Source organism: Bombina bombina, chromosome 11 (genome assembly GCF_027579735.1).
Source record: "Bombina bombina isolate aBomBom1 chromosome 11, aBomBom1.pri, whole genome shotgun sequence".
Taxonomy (NCBI): domain Eukaryota; kingdom Metazoa; phylum Chordata; class Amphibia; order Anura; family Bombinatoridae; genus Bombina; species Bombina bombina.
The window spans coordinates 154,872,040-154,892,882 of record NC_069509.1 but is presented as its reverse complement, the minus strand read 5'-3'; the positions used below and the strand labels follow the sequence as shown (position 1 = coordinate 154,892,882).

The window sequence follows — 20,843 nt, the reverse complement described above, 5'->3', positions numbered from 1 at the left end:
GGCATTGTCAGTATGAAACAGAAGGCTAGGGGTCATGTTTGGTGGCCGGCCATTGATAAGGACATTGAGAACTATGTTATGGCATTCAAAGGGTGTGTTGAAGCTCAAGGACGACTTCCACAAGGAGCTGTGCAACCATGGGACTGGCCTACTACATCTTGGGATAGACTACATTTGGACTTTGCCGGTCCTATTGATGGAATCTCATAATTAATCATAATTGATGCACACTCTAAGTGGCCAGAAGTAATTCCAATGACAAGGACTACAACTACTGAAGTCATATCAGCATTAGAAAGACTGTTTTCAGTATTTGGGTTGCCAAGAAAACTGGTCACAGACAATGCTCCCCAGTTTGTATAACAAGACTTCCAGGGTCTGGTGGGAGGAGCTAGCTACATGTTGAGCTAGCGAGGTGCTCATGAAGAGCGCGTTGTTCGAACGCCTCATCAACCGACAAAATTCCTTGGCCCGGAAATCTGAGCAGTCGTTCAGACTGCACGAGTGAAGTTGGTGCCAGAACCAATTCGGCTAAGCCACAGGATACTCCTGAGCTCTGCAATAGTAACACAAACAGAGCTACTTGATCAGAACTCTCGCTGGGGAGCTGACGTTGCTATAGGCAAGGCGGAGGTCGGGTGAACCCGGGAATCTACAGGGGAAGGCTGAGTCGAGGTATAAAGACCTATCTACCTTACTAGAGGAGCAAGAAAGGCCATATTTGTCCCCAGAAGACACTTGAGCATCAGAGGAGGCCACTGTACAGGCCATCAATCCTTGAATAGGAACCCGATACATACAGAGCTGGGAAGCACAAAGGATCACGGATTGCGGTGAAGACGCCTTGGCTAGAGCTGCACCCACGGGCTGGGATGCGGCTGGCTATGAGTCCGCACTAAGCGCAAGTATCACAGCTTTTTGTTTATTACTTAACCAACTAACTGAGCCATAACGACTAAACTCTAAACTATGCTAGTATGCTTTACAACGCTAACTAGATAAATCTAACGGGCCTCAGTGTACTGCACTAAGTATTCCAGTGGGATACAATAGGTCTATTCTTGCTAGCTTTTGCTCTATTGCATTCTATTGCACTCCTGTCTCTATCCCCCTGACTTTCGACAAAGTATTGCTTCCTCCTGCAGACAAAGGGCTAAAACTATGTTGGCTGGGAGGTTAACCTGACCCTTTTAGCACCACAAGACTGGGACTCTCTACAGGCTATTACAGCCCTGCAGGTAAAATAACTTAAAAGAAGCTTTATCAATTGTATATGCTGAGTATATGTTTGAGAGTTCATATGTATTGTTGCTTGTACTTTTTTTCTATAGTCCTCTAGGCCAGCAATGTCTTTGAGCCATCTCTGAGTTTTGATGAGCAACATTCTAACAGTTATAGATATTTTGGGTCTAAAATAAACTACCGGAGCACAAATAGCTGGGTCTTTTACCAGAAGTCGAGTTGAAGGGCAATACCCTTAAACATGGAAGAGGAAAAACTGTCTCCCAGCTAATATTTCTTTCAGCAACCTGTAGCTATTTATTTTTGTAAAAATAGTAGGAATCAAGGTCTATGGTATAATCAAAACTGCATTTTTGATTGAGTTTTTTATGGATACATCTTAAAGTATTGGCAAATTCTTCTATTATGTGTCTTTGCTTTAAGCTAGTGGTTTCATGAGGGCTGTTGCTATTGACCTTGCAATAGAGGCTTAACTGCACCTTTCACAGACTGGGGCTTCTCCCCACCCCCCTCCTTTTTTTCTTTCTTTTTTTTCTGTTTTTTTGCACTAATTTATTGTATTACTATATGTACTTATGCTGTGTTTTTCTTTTGTAAAGAGTGTTTCACTTTTTAAACAATATATATTAATAATAAGGATCACTGTTATATTGTGTCCTTAAATGGACAAATTTGTCTCACACACTAAACTTAATACACCGGCAATGGCTCCAAAATCGAGAGAAAAAAAAAACTAACACTAGCAGAATTACAGATACAAGCTTAGTAATGACTGATGAAATGCAGGTAAATAATCTGGATAATCAACATTTATTATAGCAAATTGCGAACTTAATGACCCCACAATTAGAAGGGATCAGAAAGGAAATTTCCTCTCTGACCTGAGAAATTTGAATTTTTTTCATCTAGCTAACAGAAGCAGAGACTAGAATTTCTAGCCTGGAAGATCAAATATTCACTATGAATAATGATCTATTGATTCAAGGAAAAGAGGTGGCTGCCCTGCGTGCAAGAATAGAGGACATTGAGGATAGATCTAGAAGGAACAATATTAAAGTAATAGGCCTGCCAGAGAGTGCAGACTTTAGAGATCTTCTGTCTTTTGCATCAGTGCAGTTACCCCAAATCCTAGGTTTAGAGGGATGCGCTACCTCTAGTTGTAGAAAGAGCGCATCGGATGGGCCCACCAAGGAAAGACAATACAAGCCGTCCTATCATGATAAAATATCTTAACTTCCAGGACAAAGTTAATGTGTTTAGAAGCTATCGCAAATTGAGTGAGTGCAGAATTGACCAAATCAAGATCCTACTTTTTCAGGATAACTCAACCGAGACTGCTTCCAAAAGGAAGGAAATTGCACCATTCTGCACTCGCCTAATTAACGCAAATTTTAATGCTAGACTTTTATACCCGGCAAGAATCTCGCTCTCCATAAATGGTGTGATGAAAACTGCAAATAATACTGAGGAGGCACTTTTACTATTTAAAGAGCTGAAATTGGAATAGGAGATGGAAAGGATGAAATAAACTAGATAGAGAAATCTGATAAAACATATTTAAATGAAGCTCAGGAGTAAACTACATGTTTTTAAATTCAGTGTTTTTCTCCCCTTCCCCCTTTTTTTTCTCTCCTTTCCCTCTTTCCCCTCTCTCCCCCGCTCCCGCCCTCTTGTCTTGGTGCCCATTGGCGGGGTTATGGGTGAATTTATAACTCTCCAATACTTTTTATATAATTATTGAAGATGTTATGGGAATTAAAGACTTAAATATACTATCATGGAATGTGGGGGGATTACATCTCCAATAAAACGAAAAAGGATACTAAAACATTTAAATAAATTTAACCCTAATATAGCACTAATACAGGAGACATCATATCTACCCCTTACTGCGGTCGGAAAAAAGGGGTATGTATCTTTTTTCATAAAAAGCTGACCTACAACATTATAACGCAAGACATAGATCCCCATGCTAGATTTATAATAATAGAAATTGAGATTCATGGCCAAATTTTAGTACTCTGCAATGTGTATGCTCCCAATAAAAAAGACCAGGCATTTTGGGGGAGGATAATAACAAAACTCATGTGCTTTAACCCTTTGAGTGCTAAGCACTTTCCTACCTGGGGGCTAAGCTGATTTAAGTTTTTTTTGTTTTTTTCAGATTCCCAAGACTTACATAGTTGGAAAGCGTAGATGATTGCCTTTCAAATGGTGGGTCTTGGGGGTCTGTAGCTGCTTAGATGCCTGAGATACAGGCTTCTAAGCAGCTTGCCCCCTTTCCCTATACTTATTGTTATTTTTAAACAAAGTTGTGCGGTGACATCATTATATCATTGCGCGTGACGTCACCACACAAAACATGAAGCCCCGTTGATGCCTGTCACTATACAGGTCCGATCACCGGGGTAGGAGCCGGTGGGAGCCCCCATATCTCCCTCAAGGTGGGAGAGTGCTAGCGACGGCTCTGAGCCGTTGTTAGCACCTGAGTGGAAAACTCTGTGACGGTTCAGAGCCATCGTTAGCACTGAAAGGGATAATGGGGAAAAAATCATAGTGGCAGATGATTTTAATATGACTCCAATCACAAGTATAGACAGATTTTCAGTAGCACAAACTATCCCTAGCCGTAGAAGGATCAATACTTTTAAATATCTCACCCAAGATTTAAAATTACAGGATATTTGGCGCTTAAAAAATACAGAAAAAAGAGTTTATACATGTGAATCAAAGTCACATGGATCTTTTTCCCGGATAGACCTCTTCTTGATATCTGAAAATCTTATGGGAATTACGATAAAAGCAGATATCAAAGAATTTCTTATCTCAGACCACGCAGTAATTTCTCAACAAATACAAAATAACACCCCTGCATCCCTTGGTTTCACGTCTTTCTTTTTTTCCAGACATCTGTCTGATAATTTCTATTTTAATAATTGGCTTAAAGAAAAATGGAAAGAATTCTCTTAAAACAACAGAGAGGCCCGACCTAAACCAGAATTTTTTTGGGAGACCTTCAAGGCCTATATTAGAGGACAAATTCTGGCATTTCTCTGTAAATGGAAAACAAAATATAAACAGCGGGACATACAGCTGGCAAACCAAGTTAAAAATAGCTACAAACGCTATATTAGAGCACCAACAAAAGACTCCTGGGAAAAATATTCTCTAAGTAGACAGGAGTGAGAACTATTCTTAAAACAAAGAGATATACAAGAGGACAGTAAGTGGAAATTTAGGTACAGGAACAGCTTTGGAAGCCAAATTTCTTTCTATTCTTATTAAAAATAATACTGAACATAATTCTATCTTAACACTCAAAGAAAATGGACATAGAATCCATGACCAAAAAAAGATAACAGAGGCTTTTCTTAAGTATTATCAAGGAATATATGCAAATAGAGAGATAAATGCTCAGAATAAAGAGAGATTTTGGTCCAGATGTATTACTCCCAGAAATGATCAACAAGAACTATTAGAATTAAACTCCCCCATCACTATAGAGGAGGTTTTACAGCATATCCATTCAGCTAAGATAGGCAAATCTCCAGGACCCGACTTTATACCGGCGGAATTATATAAATCTTTAAAAGAGGAAATCGCCCCTACACTAGTTAACCTGTTTAATCAATATTTTATTGAAAACAAAATGTACTCTAAATATTTTACAGCCTCTTCGATTACATTAATACTTAAAAAAATAAAGACCCTGAAAATATAAGCTCTTATAGACCCATAGCCATCCTTAACAATGATTATAAAATTCTTATGTCTATTTTAGGACACCAACTTAAAAAATATCTGGGTTCTCTGATTCATGAAGACCAAGTGGAATTCATGAAGGGCAGAAACATGTCTAAAACAATACGCAGGTTTCTGACAATTACGAAATATTTTTGGAAGGAGAGTGAAAATAGAAAAAATAAGAGACCAGACCTAGCAATACTCTCGGTTGATGCCGAAAAGGCCTTTGATCTAATTAGCTGGGACCATCTTAGGACGGCCCTGAATAGTTTTGGGTTCCAGGGGAATTTTTCAAATCTTATACAATTGTTTTATAAACAGCCTATGTCTAATTTAAAAATCAATAAGTGTTATTCCGATAATTTCATCTTGGAGAGAGGGACAAGGCAGGGATGCCCACTCTCCCCATTATTATTTAATATATTGCTTGAACCCCTGGCCATTCTCCTTAGGCAGGACATGACGGAGATTATGGTTGGTCAATATAAATCTGTTCTAACACTCTTTGCAGATGATCTGCTTTTATTTTTAAGCATTGCAGAACCCACCATTAAACAGTTTATAGCTCTGACAGATCTATTCGGATCAATCTCCGGATATAAGATCAAAATGGAAAAATCAGAACTTCTATGGATCATCCCTCCTTATTCAAGCAACTTTCACTGCCCATTTAAAATAGTAGATTTAATAAATTATTTGGGAGTTAAAATTTGTAGAGATCCAAATAAGTGGTACAACCTCAATTATGTACCTCTATTCTTAAAACTAGAGGAAAGTTTAAAAAGGTGATCTCAACTACCAATTTCACTATCAGCTAGAATCTCTCTAATTAAAACTATCTTTTTCCCTCAGCTTTTGTTTTTACTACAAAATATTCCCCTCATTATACATAATAAAGATATTTTAAACTTTAATAGAGTTACAGCAAGATTTATTTGGCAATATAAAAAAATTAGAATCTCTGCTAATAAATTATCCCTACATAAGTATGCAGGAGGTCTAGCTCTTTCAAATCTAAAATTCTACAATTTGTCAACTTTAGTAAAGGTGGTATTAGATTGGATCACAGGTAAGGAGTATGTGACTAACTCTAGTTTAGAATCTATAATAACGAAGCCACTCTCCCTGAAAGCCATCATACACTGCCCTATCACAAGTATTCCTGAGCAGTTACTTAAAATGCATATACTTAGAGGACCAATATTAGCTTGGCAGAAATATACACAAGAAATTCAAGTTAATTACAAACTATCTAAACATCTCCCGATAAGAGGGAACCTGGAATTCCCACCGGGAATCAATTCTGCTGTATTCAAAGAATGGGAGGAGAAAGGTATCAGAAATTTGATACATGTAAAGGAAATAAGCTCCGTCTGTATTAAAACATTCGAGACATTAAAACAAGAATTTAATCTCAATAAACATAGCTTTTTTGCATACCTCCAACTAAGGCATTTCAACTATCAACATTATAGGGGAAAAGGGGGAGAAAGGACAAAAAGTGGGAATTTATAGCACTCACGACTGCTAATTATGTATCTTACTGTTTATAAACAGTTAATAGGTTGTGTTAGTTTAGGTATAAAATTCTTAAACTTTAATATATATACATTAAAAGTGATCAACATCACTTATCTCCTGTTAGAGGAGATATCACTAAAGATAGATTCAAGATAAAATCATAATTCTCAAATGCTCATATGGTTGTACAGAAGCTCTGGGGTAAAAACCTCCCGGTATTCCTGGCCGTAGCTGGATACACGGCTTCAGGTGACAGAGGCGCACCCCCCAGTACTTCTAATGTACACTTACCAATGCGAGCAAAGTTAAAGCAAAGTCAAAGTTAAAGTTAAAAGCAAAGTAAAAAACTTTTTTTTGACAGTTTCATTAACTGAGACACATTGACAAAGGCCGGTCCTGAGGCCGAAATGCATTTGTGCCGTTATTTACTTTGCTTTTAACTTTAACCAATAGAATTGACTTCAGCCAATATAATTGACCTTGCATTCTATTGGCTGATCTAATCAGCCAATCGGATTGAACTTCAATCCGATTGGCTGATTAAATCAACCAATCGGATTTTTCCTACCTTAATTCCGATTGGCTGATAGAATCCTATCAGCCAATCGGAATTCGAGGGATGCCATCTTGGATGACGTCATTTAAAGGAACCGTCATTCTTCAGGGAAGTCATCGGCCGAGGAGGATGTTCCGCGCCGGAGGTCTTCAAGATGGAGCCGCTCATCGCCGGAAGGATGAAGATAGAAGATGCCGCTTGAATGAAGACTTCTGCTGGATGGAGGACCACTTGTGCCCAAATCGGATGAAGACTTCTGCCCGGCTGGAGGACCACTTGTGCCCGAATCGGATGAAGAGTTCGGCCGGCTGGGTGAACACGGCTCAAGGTAGGGTGATCTTCAATGGGGTAGTGTTAGGTTTATTTAAGGGGGGGTCGGGTGGGTTTTAGAGTAGGGGTGTGTGGGTGGTGGGTTGTAATGTTGGGGGGGTATTGTATTGCTTTTTTTTTTACGGGTAAAAGAGCTGATTACTTTGGGGCAATGCCCCGAAAAAGCCCTTTTAAGGGCTGGTAAAAGAGCTGATTACTTTGGGGCAATGCCCCGCAAAAGGCCCTTTAAGGGCTATTTGTAATTTAGTTTAGGGTAGTGAAATTTTATTATTTTGGGGGGCTTTTTTATTTTATTAGGGGGCTTAGATTAGGTGTAATTAGATTAAACTTCTTGTAATATTTTTTAATTTTTGTAATTTAGTGTTTGTTTTTTTTTGTAATATAGTTTAGTTTATTTCATTGTATTTTATATTAGATAATTGTAGTTAATTTATTTAATTAATTTATTGATAGTGTAGTGTTAGGTGTATTTTTAACTTAGGTTAGGTTTTATTTTACAGGTAAATTTATCTTTATTTTAACTAGGTAGCTATTAAATAGTTATTAACTATTTAATAGCTATTGTACCTAGTTAAAATAAATACAAAGTTACCTGTAAAATAAATATAAATCCTAAAATAGCTACAATGTAATTATTAATTATATTGTAGCTATCTTAGGGTTTATTTTATAGGTAAGTATTTCGTTTTAAATAGGAATAATTTAGTTAATAATATTAATATTATTTAGATTTATTTAAATAATAATTAAGTTAGGGGGTGTTAGGGTTAGACTTAGGTTTAGGGGGTAATACATTTAATATAGGTGGCGGCGGTGTAGGGGGGTCCGATTAGGGGGTAATATATTTAATGTAGGTGGCGGCGGTGTAGGGGGGTCAGATTAGGGGGTAATATATTTAATGTAGGTGGCGGCAGTGTAGGGGGCTCAGATTAGGGGTTAATAAATTTAATGTAGGTGGCGGCGGGGTCCGGGAGCGGCGGTTTAGGGGTTAAACACTTTATTTAGTGGTGGCGGGGTCCAGGAGCAGCGGTTTAGGGGTTAAACACTTTATTAGGTATTGCGGTGGGGGATTGCGGTTGACAGGTAGATAGACATTGCGCATGCGTTAGGTGTTAGGTTTTTTTTGTAGGCATTTTAGGGAGTTACGGTGCTCCCATACTCAGCACAACGCCTGCTATGGCTGCTTTTTATGGCGAGGTGAAAATGGAGTAAGTTTTCTCCATTTTCGCCACGTAAGGCCTTACGCTGGATATTGGATACCAAATTGCGCTGGTTTTATTTATTTTTTTAAACTTTTATTTATAACCAATATGGGGTGCAAAGTTACAAGATGCCCCTCCAGCCCACCTCGCAGGGTGAGTCAAGAAGGTAGGTAAGACAATACAAGCAGCTGCGATTTCATACAATAACATACATATAACTTCGAGAATTTTCAGCAGTTAACCACTGTTCTAATAGATATGGATCTGCACCACCACATTGGGGTTTTTAGCATTATTAACAAACAAACAGATATGGAACAGGGGGGGGGGGCAGAGGGGGAGGGGTGAACTGGGGAGAGGGACAGGTAGAATGGAAAGGGGTGGGGGAGTAAACAGACATATAACATAAAACGGGGGAGGTAAGGGGAGGCGAAGGAGGGGAAGCCGGGGAAGAGGGAGGGATAGAGAGGTGAGGGTTGGGGGGGACACAACAAGTGTATACATACCTATACATACCATTTCTGCCTATTCCCCAGAATAATCTATGAGTTAGTGCGGCATGAGTACAATACAATATGCAGCTAGTAATATCGTTGGATCACTTATATTAATAAAGATTTGTCAAATTTCAATAAGAGAGACTTGGATCAACCTTTCTGAGATACTTATATACATTGCTGGGACTGAACTAGACATGACAGTAAACTACACTAAACTAAACACACCATCGTCCCAGAGATTCGAGAGTGAGAGTGAGTGCCTTGGCACTGTGGCGGAATAGGATCATAGCTGTGCAATTCGTAATCGGGTATAAGTGGTATGGTCAAGAGAATATATAAGGTATAAGGTTGGACTCTATATGCTGTCAGAGGCATGCTGCTTAATCGGGTCTATCTGATAGGGCAATAGAGAGTAGGGAAGACATCTCAGTAACCACTAAGTTATGTAGCTCAAGAGTTCAAACCTGGCTCCCCTGATAAGAGAGTGTGTGCAGTCACCCAGTCGCTGACAAAAAGCATGTATGGTGTATGCGAGTGTCCAGATCTTACAGGCTGACGTGGCATGTACAGACAAGCAAAGAGGCAACAGTTTGCAGGGACATTCTAAGAGTTGGCAGATGTAGTTTAAAGGCTTTTCCTCACAAAATCATAATGATCATAATGCTATCTGCTAAATATTTTTCTTAAAGGTTTAACCCAGTAGAGTAATAGTTTATAAAACATGATATCTATAGGTATAAGTAGAGCTGACTCTGAACCCACTACGCTGAGTTAACTGGCAGTGAGAACTCTTTATCTGTATGCCTTTGAGTGTGTGGCTATACTTGCATGAGAATGTTTATGTTTATGGCAAGCCTGAGGATAGTAGGCTTAGTAGGATCTTTCAGGGGGCAGTCTCAGTGAACATTATAGAGAACAGAACAAAAACAAGCATGATATGTAGCTGCTCTAATTTTGGTGTGAATATATAAAAAGAATTTGATCCATATGTAGCCTGGCAAGGGATAACAAGTAAGTGGATACTGAATGTGCATTTCTGGGAGTTTTTTAATCAGCTTTGTGAGGTTAGGCAAAATAAATAGTGCAGGTAGTATTGGAAAAGTGATTTGTAGAGTATGCAAAATTTGTGAGTTTACAAGAGATCCTCGATATTGCAGGCTAAAGTTACATAGCTTTCTAATCTTCTTTCTTTTTCCACAAACTACAACGTTAAACTGTGTCAAGGTGATTCGACAATATGCTTGGGAAAACCTTTTGCAAGGCATGTACTGTAGACCCCCCATGCTTTATTAGACAGGGTTACACTTTATCCCCCTCTCTTGACTAAACTCATAGTAAAGTATTATGTTGAGCAAATTAAAGGCTGTGTCCGAAAGTAGTAGTGACCAAAATGTATGGAAAATAAAAAAAAATTGTAGTATAACATATGTCTAGGCAATGACAGTATAAATTCCACATAGAGGGCAATCATGAGGGTAAATTTGTGCCTGTTCAGTTATCAGTGGGAATTGATAGATTACAATTGTAACGTATGTGCTTTATTCCTGGATCCTCCTTCGTGGGTTTTTTGGCAAAAATGACTGCAAATCAAACATATTAAATAAGCAACACCCCAGCTAAGTCACAAAGAGAAAAGAGGAACAGATCTATCTGTATTCATTCCAAAGCAAAGTTAGCGTTACAAGAAAGCTTTACTGGGTCTCAGCAAAAATATAACCTGATGAGCAGCGCCTTGGTTAACTCAGCACTGGTGCCGTAGGTCACTCAAAAAGCGCATTAGTTCAGGCAGCATGAGAGCCGGCTTGAGTGTGGTCTGTCCGCTCTTAGCCTATGCCCTCCCTGGTTAACGCTGCTTCATAAATCAAGACCGGCAGCCGCTTTAACTGATGTACAGGGTGGTCTGAGAGGGACAACTCGCCAGTCAGAGGCAACTGTGGGCACCAGAAAAAACACAGTGTGGTGTCTCCAATAGATACAGGGGGCTCCGATGCTGTTGCAGTGAGGAATTGCCGCTCGGTGAACACTAAGTGTAGCGGTGCAATAGGACGGCAGGTGAGTTCTAGGGCTATATCCGGAACCTGCATGGCGACAAGATCTTGTGACAGATCAGCTGCAGGTAAGATCCCGGCGCCTCTCCTCTCCCCATCCAGGATGAGCCTCGTGTTAGCCGGATGAGTGACTGAGAAAGCAACTAGGCTGGACTCACTAGGGCTGCTACTGTGGACATCAGCCGTTGGTATCGGCAGCAAGTCCTCCTTCATGCGGTAGTGCCAAAGATTCTCTGCAGAAACTGAAAGAGGAGCCGCCGGGTCTCCAGCCGCAGCGATCCCATGCTGGTCCGTGGCGGCCGAGTTTTGCAGGCCCAGTAGTGGGGAGTAGGATGGTGTAGCAACATAGCTCCGTTTAGGAAGGCCGAGCCTCCCATTTGCCCGTACCTCTGTCTGTAGTTCTCCCAGGCTTAGAATTAAGCGATCAAATGCAGGCAGAAAGAGTTTGTGTATCTGTGCAATAACCTCGCTTCCCGCTGCCATTGCTCTAAGTCCAATACATAGAAAACCCCTCGTGGGTACTGCTTCTGTCAAATGCCTTCCGGGGAAGAAGAGAGTAGAATACTTCTATCTGCCTAGAGTTCCCGGACAGCTTATCTGTCAAGGGAGATGCAGATGGCATAGAAAGATGGCTGTATAACATAGATTAGAGAGTAGTTTCTTGAGAGCAACACAAGCTCGCAGCCATCTTCTAGAACCGCCCACCGGAAGAGAAATTGCGCTGGTTTTATATGTTAGTCTATGGGGGAAAAAACTATGTCCGCCGGGTGAAATATACGTGCCGCATTTATATGCGGCGCTGTATATAGGATACCAAACCCCTGCATATCGGATGGGGCCCCCTGTATTTAGTTTATAAAGAAGTGTTTATATGGTATCAGGTGTAATACATAGTGTTATTCTTTATATATCTCTTTATAACACTCTTGAAGGGAGTAAATCCGTAAGTGGTGTCTGGCTTGTGAATTTTTGCATTGCCAGCTTGAGGAAAGGATGACAAAATAAAGATCTTTATGACTACATGTGAAAATTGCTACAAGAAAGGTAAAAAAATTACTTCTCTAAGAAAAAAAATAATAATATAGTGTATAGCCCAAATTACCTTGGAAATTTCCCCTAACCCACAGCAAATGCACATAAACACAATAGCAGGTTCTATAAATTAATTTTGCTCGAGTTTACAACTATGGCTAAACTTTTCCAACAGCAGCATATTGCTTAATAATTCCTATTAATTCACTAAAAACGGCTAAAGTGATTTCCTCAGGTTAGTGAGTTACAGCGGGTTATATTCTGTTCTGGTATAAACTAAAATGCCAGTGAAATTCTCTTAGTCATTCGCACGGGTACAAGAATATTACAATTAGTCAAAAACGGAGCTCCAGGTTTTTCTAGTAATCAGGCGCCACCTAGTGGTCATTCCATAATAGTATTCGAACACAAATTAAACGGCACTTTGAAACGCCTTAGAGGCTGGTTCTGTCCTAGTGCGCATGCTCTGTAGTTTATTTGGTCTTGTTCCTGCTTTATGCGCGACCCCTGTTCCTGTTTGCGTAGCAGCAGTTTATTGGTTACTCTTGTCACTGGCGCTGCTAATTGGTTATCTGTCGTCTTCTCCAGCCTTTCCCGCCTACTCTCGGTGCTATCGTTTGTGCTTCAGATATTGAATTCAGGAGGCCGTTCGGTGTAGTGATATCACAATGTGCGTCATTTATTCTTTTTTAAAAGTTCTTATTTCTTTTCTTCAGTGAATCGTTACCGACATGCTTTGTTTTAAAAGTGTAGTTTTATCTTCTCCATGTTTTTGTTTTCCTGTGGACCGTAAGTTTAAAATACAGAGGTTGTGGCTAATGAATCCTCGTCACAGTTTTAGGGTTATGTATTGTGTTAACGTGTGGGGCAAAAGCTAGAGATATACATCTAACCCCCTCTGTATTTTTTCTCTATTGGTGTCTGGAGTATATACTCTAGTATATTGCTGGCAGTTATAATTAAAGGGTCACTGAAGAGAGCGTGCAATTTTAATTAACTTTTCATTTATCTAATTGGCATTGTTCTCTTGGTGGGTGTCATTTGTTGAATAGCATACCCAGGTAGCCTCAGGAGAAGCAATGTACTGCTGGGAGCTTGCTGCAAATTATGGTGCTTCTTCAACAAAGGATACCAATTTAATTTAAGGGACATTAAACACTATGAGAAAATAATATAAATTGATAGTGTGTATATATATATATATATATATATATATATGCACTCTGCAAAAGATGTTTATTTTGTCCCCCTTTTTTTTTAATGCCATTTCTAAATTGTGCGCTTTTCAGTTCCTTAGAAATGGAAGTGCAGAACACTGTTATATTGCACAAAGCCATTGGCTGCACACTCTAGGGACCTATTTATGACTGTCTCTAATTGGCCACAGCAGAGAAGGTAACCTAAGTTACAACATGGCAGTTACCATTGTTTTATAGGCATTAAAACCTTTCTCTTATTTTGTCAATATTTTTAAACAGATAATAAAACTGAAAAATACACTGTTATTCTCAGACTATTTTCTTTGAATGAATCATTCTATCTAGCATTTATTTAGTGTTTAATGTCCCTTTAAGCAAATTTGCGAATAAAAGAATTGGAAAGTTGTTTAACCCCTTTGAGGTGCAATTCTTGTGTTGATGTAAAAATGAAATCATGCAATCATGTGATTTCAAGGCCAGGATCGGATCATGGGGGACTTATTAAGCTGTTTTAAAGGGACACTCAAGTCAAAAATAACTTTATGATTCAGATAGAGCAGCAATTTTAAACAACTTTCCAATTTACTCCCATTAACAAAATATGCACAGTCTTTTTATATTTACACTTTTTGAGTCACCAACTCCTACTGAGCATGTGCAAGAATTCACAGACTATACGTATATGCATTTGTGATTGGCTGATGGCTGTCACATGATACAGGGGGAGTGGAAATAGACATAACTTTGCAATTTATTTAAAGGGACAGTATACTGTAAAATAGTTTTCCCCTTTATGTGTTTACAATTGCTTTCCTTACCAACTGCAGAGTAAAAAATGTATGAAAATTAGCTTTTTAAGGCTTATTTGTGTATATTAAAGCTCTGATTTTGTGTTTTGAAGCCACAACCTAATAAAATGGGTTGAGCTTGTAGGTATAATAAGATCTCATTACTGTATCACATTGTGTAAATATACCTGCTTCTCTTATATCTGTCCTTAAAACAATCACCAGTACTTTGAGAGAACAATGGAAAATCAACATTTTATTACCTTATCTCTGCTTTATCACACTGGGAGTGTAATTTCTTCTGCTGGCTGTGTTTACAAAGCTTATCTATAGCTGGTACGCGCGGCCACAAACTTTCAGAATAGGTGGGGATACCACATGCTAAATCAACAATTTCAAATGCCAATATAAGGGTAAAGGAGCTACTTGTAAACAATTTAATACACTCCAGCAGGTAAAGTGGATCATTGGGAACAAATTAAAGGGGAGAACATTTTTGAGTAAACTGTCCCTTTAACAAAAATCTACTACTCATTTGAAGTTCAGACTAAGTGCTATTGCATTGTCTTCTTATCATGCATTTGTTAATTATGCGAATGTATAATGTTGACTGGTCCTTTAAGCATGCCCCCCAGACCAGTTCTTGCCTACGTCAAAGGGGAAGCTGCAGGACATATGGTAGGACGTTCCATGCCGTCCTAACGGCATTAAAGCCCAGGGCTGTTAGGATGGCATGTAATGTCCTAATTGCATAAAAGGGTTAATATTGTATGTTTTGAAATGTGAAAAACTGTTTGGGTGTCATCCCCTTAACCCCTTCCTGCTGGGATTTATTTGTCTACAAGTTCCGTTGTAAACAAATAGGTAAACATTGAAATCACGCGATTGTTCATGCGACCGCGTTGTTTCAATGATGGGATTGGGTCAGGGGAGTGCTTATGACGCTAGGCACACCCTACAGCCCGCAATCACATTTAGCAAGTGGTTATGGCTTCAGGATAGCCAAATGGCAAGGACGTTCCATGCCATCTTAATGACGCTAAAGTCCAGCACATTTAGGACGGCATGGAACATCCTAATGGCGGGAATAGGGTAAAGTTTTGTCCATTTTTAAACTAAAAGTATGACAGGACATTTTATGAGGCGGTTGTTTCATAAGTTCTAACATTTCAAGTTTCCAAGGATACTTCTCTTCAGAACTGCAGTTACTTATGTAATGTGTTCTCTCCACTAAACATTCATTATTTTAGTGACACATGCAAATTAGTCATATTTTATATATGCTTCATATATAACTGCTTTGGGAACGATCGCATACAATATACTCTAAACCAGGCCTCGACAAACCCAGGAGCCTGGGAGCCACTGGCTCCTAGAATTTTACTCCTAACTTTTTGGGTTATTCTCCAGATATCTATATACAAATCCAACTGTCTGGCTCCTAAATATTCTTACTGGCTCCTAATTTTTGAACATATTTGTCATGCACTGCCTAAACATTTAAGAATTTACTTTCTAAGTAAAAAGTTTTGCTTTTATAGAGCAGTCTTAGAATACTACAGTATGCCTGTCCTCCTTGTTGTGACCTCTGGGAGGAGTAGAATCCTAACACAAACTACCGAAAGCTAACCGAATAATTAATCCTACTCATGTTCTTAAAAACGCATGCACCAAGGCAGTGAAATGTTAAAGCTTTGTGAGTTAGATTTGCTATTAAAGGGCCATTGCAATAAATTAAATGACATCCATCCAAGCAGTAGTGCTCAAGCTTGGCATTCAAGAAGTTTTGGAACTAGATTTTCCCATGATGCTTAGCCAGCTTAAAGTGTCTGAACATCATGGTAAATGTAGTGTCAAGGTTGAGCAGCACTGCTGTAGCATGTTATTTACTACTATTGACCCTAGACTACTGTTTAACCTTTAAGGGGTTAAACTCAGTAGAAATACTGCTCGGGACTTGCAGGGTACTGCTGGTCTTGAGTGGAAAAAATTGCTGATCCAATCAGCAGCACTAGTCTCACAACTCCCAATGTGGAACTGGTGCTGCTGATTAAATCAGCAACGTTTTCCTCAAGAGACTCACAGAACACTGCTGGTCCTGACTGGAAAGTATTGTTTATACTGTGTGTTTAACCCTTTGAGTGCTAAGCACATTCCCACCTGGGTGCTAAGGTGATTGAGTTTTTTTTTTTACACCATTGGAAAGGTTAGGCGATTACTTTTCCAACGGTGGGTCTTGGGGTCTGTAGCTGCATAGATGCCTGAGATATAGGCTTCTAAGCAGCATGTCCCCTTTCCCTATACTTTGTATTGTCAATTGTTAATAAAGTTGCACGGTGACGTCACCAAGCAAAACGTGAAGCCCCGGCGATGCCTGTCACTATGCAGGCCCGATCGCCGGGGTGGGAGCCCCCAGATCTCCCTCAAGGTGGCAGAGTGCTAGTGACGGCTCAGAGCCGTCATTAGCACCCAAGGGGTTAAACCATTTGCAGGGGTTAAACAAGCGTAGTTTAGGGCTGATAATCTTAAAATACATGCTCTAACACAGGGGTCAGCAACCTTGGGCCCCCAGATGTTTTGAAACTACATTTCCCATGATGCTCAGACAACCTAAAAGAGTGTCTCAGCATCATGGGAAATGTAGTTCCAAAACATCTGGGGGCCCAAGGTTGCTCACCCCTGCTCTAACAGATTAGAACATGTCAATTTTTGCTATAATGGCCCTTTAAGAGGGCCAGTTTGGGGTATGCTTGTTCATAAATGCAGATTTTTGCATTGCAGGTAAATGGTTAAGACTGTAAGAAGTAATCAAGAGCAAATATTTTGTATCTTATTGGACCTGTTCCTAAAAGAGTTGTTCAGAAGAAAATTATAAACATCCCCCATATTTAGTAACTAAATAGCCCTTTTAGCCTTGGGGAAATTAGTTTAAAAGGACACTGAACCCAAATTTTTTCTTTCGTGATTCAGATAGAGCATGCAATTTTAAGCAACTTTCTAATTTACTCCTATTATCAATTTTTTTCTCCGGTGATGATGTGTTGAGATTAGGGCTGCAACTAACGATTATTTTCATAATCGATTAATCGGCCGATTATTTTTTCGACTAATCGACTAATCGGATAACGAGAATCAATAATAGTTTTCTATGTTTTAAATAAAATCCACATAATGAGTGTTACAAATATAAACTTCAGACTAAAACTTTACATTAACACAAATGTTTATTCAATTTTTATGCAGCAGAGCACAGTTTTATAATTAAACAAAACAAAACCACAAACAGTTTGAAAAGTGGTAGAACTAGAAAGAGTTAGACTATCACTGTTAATAACATTCGGTTATTCACTCTTTCAGAAACTTTGCATTGAAATGCAAAAATCTCAACATGTCCACATGCTTCTGGCTAAGGCTGGTTCTCTGTTTGCAGCTATATTTCCTGCAGCAGAGAAAAGGCTGTTGAGGTGTATAAGTAGGGTTTTGCCAATTTCACCAAAGTGGGATATTTATCTTTGTTAGCTCTTCGCCAATGCTAAGTGTTTTCTACCTTGGCAAGGGGCCTCTCAATAAAGTAACCCTTGAGTTCATTCTAACATAAAAATATCTTGAATATCTTTATGCAATGGTAAATAACCAGCTATAATGTTAGGGGGAAATATCTAGTCCGCTCTAAAAATAACGAATATATACTTATAAAGGTTGGATCTGGTACATATCACAATTTATTAAAAATATAAAAAAACAATAAAAAACTAAATCAAAAGCGCTAAGGACTGTATATCAATAACAGGACAAAGCCTTACACATTTATTTATACAGTACATGTAATCAGCAATAGCAAGCAATACGCTAATAATTGTGCAAACAGATAATAGTGCACATCAATTTAAATAACTCCCATCAATCTAGGGGCAAGGTGTAAACAATAAGCTTGGCACTATATCATGAAAAGCATAGTTCCAAATCACCAAATAACAATCCAAATGATGACTATTATATCTGGGTTGCACATAAGCCAGGGGTAGTTGTAAACGTATACTGTCTTGAAAAAGTGAAAAGTAGACGTCTGTAAACCAGTGACGTGCAGTGAGGTCAGAAGCTGGTGAGGCACTAGATATGATACGCCGGAGAAACACATGTACAGAGGGCCGCAAGTACCCCCAACAGGGCAGGTTTAAATGATAGCTGAACCAGTGCACAGGTGACATAATCAGGTGATGGGTGAGAGCAAGTTAGTAACCACTGAGTTACTGATCAGCTGATTACTTCACCTGTGCACTGATTCAGCTATAATGAAAACCTGGCCTATTGGGGGTACTTGAGGACCATTTTTGAGAAACACTGCACTAAAGCACCAGCTCATCGGAAATGTATTGATTACCTGCAGAATAAAGCACACATACTCTGCTCACTGACACCCCCACACACACAATTATGTGGCACAGTGCCAGTTACTAAGCAATTGGAATGATACACAATCTCTTCTCTACTCACTACTGTATTGTAAAAATATAAATAATTTACCATACAAGTTTTACACAAAGTTATCAATACTGCCAACACAGCTGCTGCAATATAGTGTTCATATGCACGTGCACATCCCACTTAGGTATGCTCTTCAACAAAGGACACCAAAGGATACCAAAAGAATGAAGTACATAATAATAAAAGTAAAATAGAAAGTTTATTTATTTATTTTTTGTGTGCAATTTCTATCTGAATGATGGAAATGTAATTATGACTTTCATGTTCCTTTCAAAAACTAATTTGATTTGCTGACATGGGGCCAGTAACAGTTTATGCTAATTCTCAAAATAGAAATAACTAGAAAAGTCTATTAAAATAGCATGCTCTACCTCAATCATGAAAGTTTAATTTTAAATGTCTCCCTTTGAATATGTGTTTAACCAGTTACTTTACAGTGGCATTATTTCTAAAAACATTTAACTGCAATAATTACATATATTTTTTAAATGACTCATCTCCTTTTTATTAATAATTATTATTATTATTATTATTATTCTTTATTTATAAAGCGCCAACATATTCCGCAGCGCTGTTCATAGGTAACAAAGATAAAAAGACAGTACGATATGAGACACCAGACAAAATTTAACAAACAAATACAGGAGGAATTGGGAGCCCTGTTCCTGTGGGAACTTACAATCTAAATGGGTAGGAGGGTGAGAAACAGGAGGTGGGGACTGCAAAGGTGGGAATGATGTTAGTGTTAATGTAAACTTGTATAAAAGCAGCACATATTAAAAACACAATGCAACAGCTTTCAATTGATTTGTGAATTACAAGTTAACAGCAGTCTTTAAATAAATGGAGACACAGAGAAAAGTAAAAATAGATCCTGCATCCTCTGACTGAACAGACATAACATATATGGAGTTAATTAAATCAAATAACCATGAAAAAGGGAGGCTTAGCAATATTCAATGTCAAAAACTTTAATTTAAATAATGTGGACACTGCACACATAGCTTCAAACTCTGGGTTTTAAATTATGGATTTAAATTTGAATTGACCCTTTGACTTCCTGTCAGTATTGGGTTATGCTCACTTACTGCCCCCCCCTGTTAATGAGCTGTATCTGAACACAATTCAACAAAAACACTAAACCACATTCATTAAATTATCATTTTCACTAAAAGAATCCATTTCAGTAAAATCTACAGCTGCAGCACTTACTACAATGAAATGTGAATGAAACAGTGCTCTCTCTCCCTTTCCTGCTCTGTAAGGATTCAGGAAGTGACAGTGGAACATTCCACTGCACTTAGAGGGGAAGAACAGAACTCTCTTTTTCACTTTAGCAAAGCTGTCAGCTTCACAGGACAGCAACAAAATAAATGAAAGTTGTTTTTTTCCCGTTTTTGTTTTGTTTTATATGATTTAACATCCAGCCCCAACCCTAAATTCCACTTACTAATGCCTCTCACTGGATTGGGTCAGCCCAAATGGGACTGCCTCAAATAAGCAGATAATGGGCCATGCAATGATCTTAACCACTTTCATCCAGTAGATGGCGCAGCATGTTGTGTAATGGTGGGCAGACCTGCTTGTGCCTCTCCATTGCACAACATGTAGCTGTGAAAAAAAAATGCTGGGGAAAAAAAATAGCAATTTTTTTTATTTTTTTAAAGCCAATAAAAAATATATATTTATTTTTGCCCATATGAGAGGTGAAGCACTGCCTCACCTGCCTCTAGTGACTGCACATCACTGCTGTAAACGTCCTTAAGGCCAAGGACATAACCATAAAACACAATATCATGTGCAGGAGCTCATTGGAGTGAAGCAGCTGGTGTTGTGCACAGACCAACTAATTGCAAACCAACTAATCGATTATGAGATTCGTTGACAACTATTTTCATAATCGATTATTATCGATTAGGACGATTAGTTGTTGCAGCTCTAGTTGAGATACCTAGGTCGGCATCTGGTGTACTACATGGTAGGAAATAGTGCTGCCATTTTGCAAAACTGCTGCCCATATAGTGCTCCAGACATGGGCAGTCTCCTAAGCATATATCCCTTCTTTTCAGTAAAAGATACCAAGAGAACAAAGAAAAAATAATAGAAGTAAATTAGAAAGTTGTTTAAAATCACATGCGCTATCTGAATCGCAACATAAAAATGTTTCAGATCCCTTTTAATGTTTTTGTAACTTTG

At 38.7% G+C, this 20,843-nt stretch overlaps 1 protein-coding gene across 3 annotated transcripts in view; it reads left to right on the top strand.

Moving 5' to 3' along the window:
* Positions 1–20,843, top strand: part of NSMCE1 (NSE1 homolog, SMC5-SMC6 complex component) — an 83,284-nt gene that overhangs the window by 25,371 nt on the left and 37,070 nt on the right. The window contains exon 1 of one of the 3 annotated variants that reach the window (XM_053694425.1): positions 12,723–12,845. The exons of 1 other annotated variant lie outside the window; for it this stretch is intronic. The gene's annotated coding sequence lies outside the window, so the exon portion shown is untranslated. Of the gene's footprint in view, positions 1–12,722; positions 12,846–20,843 lie in introns of those variants that run through there. One more of the 3 variants, XM_053694427.1, reaches the window with a different exon arrangement.